The 5814-nt window shown below is 42.4% G+C and overlaps 1 pseudogene; it reads right to left on the bottom strand.

Annotated features, from left to right (window-relative positions):
- Positions 1-3332: 3332 nt before the first annotated feature.
- On the bottom strand, positions 3333-3448 carry LOC112481173 (annotated as a pseudogene).
- Between the last annotated feature and the right edge of the window lie 2366 nt (positions 3449-5814).

Raw genomic sequence — 5814 nt, 5'->3', positions numbered from 1 at the left:
GTGTGTGAATGTTTAATTCTGACTTAAGTTCTTGGTAATGAAAGCGAGGCAGAGAAATGCCAAGAACACACAAAGCTTTACTGTCAGTGCATTTTTAAGGCAATTGTTTAGGTACTTTTTTAATCAAGCCATAGTTGCTTTTGGGAAATTAACACATGGGCACCTCTCAACAATCTTACAAACTCTAATTATACCCACAAACTAGAAAGAGCACCGTGCGGTACTGGACCAAACTTCAGAATTGAAAATTTGCTTCCTCGGATGAGGTTTTTCTGCTGCTACATTACACATTGTTTCAATAAGGTCCTAAGTTGAAATATAAATGCCACAGAATCTGAGGTCGGCCTTCCCATGAATTGTCTGAATCCCTATCTTCAATCACTTCATCAAGCAAACATTAGCCTCTGTTCGTATACCTCTGGGGATGGTGAACTTAATACGTTCCACAGAAGTCCTCTGAGAAACTGGACTCTGCCTCCTGACAAATTCCACCCAAGATCTAAGCTCTATCTTTCAGAGTGACACATTTTACGTGTAATTTGATCCCATTTGACAGGCTTTCAAACACGTGGAATAAGATGACCTAGAGAGGGACTTCAGGCTCAGGCAACGTGTTTAAAATGGGATGTCTTAGATTGAGTTCCTGGAGTGGAAAAGTCCCTGAGATGAAGGCCAAGCGATACAGTAAGGTCTCAGGAGCAACAAGGAAGGAAGGAAGGAAGGGGGCAGCCAAACAAGTAGGAGATGTCAGGCAAAGCTCCACAAAGTGCCGGAGCTAAGTAAAGCTTCAGAGCTGCCCCGCCCAGAGCCAAGGCTGCTGAGCCCTCACACTCCCAACTAGAGGCTTGAGTCCAGCCCCACCCTGGGCTAGGGGAGGGTTAAGCAAGCTCCCGGCCATCACAGCTCTGCACACATCAGCAGAGTGTTCCAGGACCCTGGGGAAAGTTCTCCAAAAAAAAACACAGCTGCCCACCATCAGAGGCAAAAGCATCCGGTTCCTAGAGAGGGATGCACAGACATGGGGGAGGGGGGATCTAAAATGGGTCTTTTTGAAGCAGCAATGTTATTGGCAATAATAATAATAATAATAATAATAATAATAATAATTGGAAGTCACATAGTGGACCGTGAAAAGCGCAGCTACTTTTCATCACTCAGTAATGAGAAAACCTGACAGCGAGGCTCATGCCTCCCAGGTAGAAGATGGGAAGGAAAACTGACCACCCCCACAGAAAATTCCAGAAGAGATGAAGACTTGGGGTTCCCAAACGAAGAAGCTCAATCGACCTACAGTGAGTGCACAAATAAACAACACACATGCACATGCACACACATGCACCTCACTCTTAAATATAAACAACGAAGGAGTACCAGTAACTTAAAGAAATCTTGTAAGCCAGAGATCAAAGCAAACAAAATTAAAAAATAAATGTGTGGGAAATCAAAGAAGAGGAAGAAGGAAGAAGGAAGAAGAAGAAGGAAGAAGGAAGAAGAAGGAGGAGGAGAAGGAGGAGGAGGAGGGAGAAGGGGAGCTAGAAGAAGAAGAAGACGACGACGACGACGAAGAAGCAGCAGCAGCAGGAGGAGGAGGAGGAGGAGGAGGAGGAAGAGAAGAAGAAGAAGAAGAAGAAGAAGAAGAAGAAGAAGAAGAAGAAGAAGAAGAAGAAGAAGAAGAACTATAATTGCTATTCTCAGATATTCAAGAGAAATTATTTTACCCGTGAAATAAGAATTAGAGGTTATAAAAAAAAAAAAGGGGAGGTAGTCATAAAACAGAAACAATAAAAAAATCTTATAGTTGAAAAGTAGACAGTAGAAATGAAAGAGTCAACAATAATTTTGGAAGATAAAGTTTAGGAAGAAGAAAAGAACAGAGAGGTAGGAAATAAAGATAGAAGAAAATTAGAGTACAATTCTAGGAGGTCAAACGTCCCGGAAAACAGATGCTCCAAAAGAGAGGAGGGGGACAAATGAGGAGAGAATATCATTTCTAAAAACTCAAGCATCAGACGTCTCAAACTACCAGACAAGATTCTGCAGAGACATGATTTCCAAACTAAAATTCCATTTCCAACCAGATAGGCAATGAAGTCGGGGGGTAGAATAAAGATATTTTTAGATATACAGGTTCTCCAAACTGCACTTCTCACGCATCTTGTTCTCAGAAAGCTTCAGAGCATGTACTTCACGCACACAAACACAGGAGTCACGAGGCAAGAAGAAGAAATGGGATCCAAAAAGCAGGGTCCCCAACATGGGAAAAAAGGAATCTCCCTCATGATGACTAAGGAGATACAGGACAACTGTGCCAAGCAGCAGACTCAGAGGCAGGCAGACCTGGTGGGAGAGAATGGAGGATAACGAGAGCAGTGAACCATGTCCCCATGTCCCCGTGAAAAAGGATAAAACCAAGACATCGGTTGATAAGTTTGAATAGATGGAGAGAAGATTTACACTTCCGGTGAAATCTCTGAGGATATATGAATGGTAAGCACTAGAAAACGAAGCAAACACATAAAAGAATTATGAGCTCTTGTATAAAGAAAAAGCTGGAAAAGAAAAGAAATGGGATCATAGTACACTACATGGCTCAGCTCGAAATACGGTATTATGACAATGGCAGTTTTACATGCTGGATATTCTAATGGATAAATTAGGAGGTAACTACTGGAGAGGCTGTGAGGGGCAGTAGAGCGAGTGAGGGAGGAGGGCGTGAGACAGTTCGATCTTCATCGTCAGCGACAGTCAGTCAATAGTCTCTAGAACTAATAAAGAAATCAAGAAGTGGAGGAGTGCGTTAGTTTTCTATCCCTGCCGTAACCAATAACCAAACACCAACACAAGATTATTACCTGAAGGTTCTGTAGGTTGGAAGTCTAACATGGATCTCACTGGCTAAAATCAAGGTGTCTGCAGGGCTGTGTTTTTTTGTTTGTTTTTTTGTTTCTTTTTTTTTGGGGGGGGGCTTTTGGATGAGAATTCACTTTCCTGTTTTCCGGAATTCCAGGGTTTGCCTCCTCCCTTTGGCCACATGGCTTCCTTCCTCTCCTCTTAAAGTCAGCAAGGACGGGTCAAGTCTGGCTTCTAACTTCTGCCTCCTTCTTCCACTGCTAAGGTCTCTTGTAATTACAATGGACCTATCCAGATAATCCTGGGTCATCTATGTCTCTTAAGGTCAACTGGCTAGCAACTCTAATTCTCCTTTGCCACATCGCCTAACATAGCCACAGGTTCCAGGAATTTGAACATGGACATCTTTGGGGGGTCATTATTCTGCCAACCACAGAGTGCAAATGTGTGTTATTTATTTTTAATTATTTATTTATTATTTACGTCTACAGCACCTGATCTTCCTAGGTGGTCTCCCATCCAAGTACTAACCAGGCCCGACCCTGCTTAGCTTCCAAGATCAGACATCGGTCTTGTTCAGGGTGGTATGGCCGTAGTTATGGGGAAATGTGAGAAGAAACTATGAAAGAGTGGAAAATATCTTCTTTTGGGGAGAAGAACTAGGGTTAGGGAGGGGTAGGGTAGAAGGCAGCTGTTTTTCCTCATAAACTAGTACTACTATTTGCCTTTAAAAAAACTATGTTAATGTATAACTTTAATTAAAATAACAAGTAAATTGCAAAACAAAACTGCCATGGCCAGGAAGGAATTTTAAACAACGAAAAGACATAATCAGATTTACCTTTTAGCAAGCTCCCTCTTGAAGCAGTGTGCAAGATGATTTACAGGTGAGGGTTAAAACAAAACTCACCTACCAGTGATATGCCTGGGGATGCATCTCAGTAAGCTTAAAAACAAACAAACAAGCAAACAAAAAAACTACCTCTATCGATGTCTGGATGGCGTGATCAAAACCCTACAGAGGATATCCGAAAAGAAAAAGGAACTCAAAAGACAGCAGATTTAAAACCAGCATCCAGAATCCTGTACTTAATATCTGGTACCTGATCAAGTCTGCCTGGCTTCCTACTGCAGCTCAGACTCCCCGGGGAAGGGACCAGGCCCTCATTATGGCCATGTATAAACAAGCACCTGTTTTAAGCCCTTGCACAAACAGCGACCCACAGTTTTTAAATACAAACTTACCCCTTTCAGGTCTCCCCGAAGTTCCCATGACTGCCATGGTGCCACCAAAGGATTTTTTTTTATTATTGTTATCTTGGCTATTACCTACTAAATATTTCCTTAATTTAAAAGTAATGCAAACTGCGGTAGCAAGACAAGGAAAATTATACCTGAAGAGTTAATGGTCCATTGAAACCAACACAGGCTCCTTTCACTGACATTTTATGTTATTGTACCATAAAGATAATGGGTGATGATTCATTCAACCAAGAAGGAAATAGTTCAAAGAAAAATTATTTTGGTTCGATTCCCAGCATAAACTGTATGTGAGTGGGTGTGTGACTGTGTGTGTGTGTGTGTGTGTGTGCGCATGCACATGAACACACATGTGTTAAAACAGTTCATAGAAATAGGAGAATCCCCTATATTTGATGTTACAGTAACAGCCAACACAGGTGAATGCTTGAGAGCTCGTAAACCTGACGGGACAACCGTGAAGTAAATAGTATTATCACCCTTATTTTATAGATGAAGCCACAGAGGCTCAGAGAGATTATAGAATTTATAAAGAACAATCAGCTTAGTAAGTGAGTGAGCTGGGGGTTCGAATCAGCATCTCTCTGACCCTCTGTGTGTACCAAGCTGCCTCTGGGGCAATGGGCCTCAAACCCTTTCATTGGGCAGGGTTTCAGAAACACCAACCAGAGCAGAGCCCAGCTTACAAGTCAGGGCAACGTTTCTAGCAGGAAAAAACATTACGCCGTTGGGTGGATGTCATGAAAACCAGTGTCATCCACAAAGGAACCAGACACCTCGAAACGATGAGCCACTCCCCAGAGCTCTGCCTTTCATTCGCTACTACTGACTCCTCTGAGCGTTCATTCCCTGGCAAAGAAATTTGGGAAAGAAAGACCAATAATTGATTTTTTAAATCCAGTGCATTTTACAAGAAGGGTGACCATGCACACATCTGAGTGACCAAATACCTTCGTCCAAGTCAAAGCTCCTTGGTGTCCCAGGGAAATGGGATCCAAGACAGCCGCCACCTCCTCCAGGATGGATACACAAAATTCCTTGGTGACGCAGCAATGTATTTACTGACATTACCTCCATTTTAAAAAAAAAATTTGAAAATGAATCAGGAAAATGTAGATGATATTAATTTCTCAAATTTCTGTAGATAGGCTGTCCCAAGAGCAGGAGTTGGCAACTCTTTCTGTAAAGGGCCAGACAGTAAATATTTTAGGCTTTGTGAGCCATACAGTCTGTCACAACTATGTTACTCTGTCACTGCGGCATGAAATGAACACAGCTGTATGCTGATAAAACTTTATGGACACTAGAATTGGACTTTTATAGAATTTTCACATGTCTTAAAAGTAGTACTTACATTTTTAAATGGTTGGGGGGAGATTAAAAAGAATATTAGTGTTTTTAATCCCTGCCCCCCGCCCCAATCATTTAAAAATGTAAGTACTATTTTCACTCACGAGCCACACGAAAGCAGGCAGCAAGATGGATTTGGCCCTTGGGCCACAGTTCGCCAGCTCCCACCCTCGATGTCAATCTGCCCTGTAAGCAAGGTCTTGATTTGAACTAGGGGAAGGACAAAGGAACATCCAGGGATCACACCAGCACGCAAGTCGCATGTGGCTTCTACACACAGCGTGAGCGAAAATACCTCAGTGTGGCCTCAGAGGGGCCAGCAGATCACTCCTCCGGGAATTTTCCTAAGGGAAA

The sequence above is a fragment of the Pteropus alecto genome, unplaced genomic scaffold (assembly GCF_000325575.1).
Source record: "Pteropus alecto unplaced genomic scaffold, ASM32557v1 scaffold205, whole genome shotgun sequence".
Taxonomy (NCBI): Eukaryota; Metazoa; Chordata; class Mammalia; order Chiroptera; family Pteropodidae; genus Pteropus; species Pteropus alecto.
Note: the sequence above shows the minus strand (reverse complement) of the source record. Positions and strands in the feature narration are given on the sequence as shown.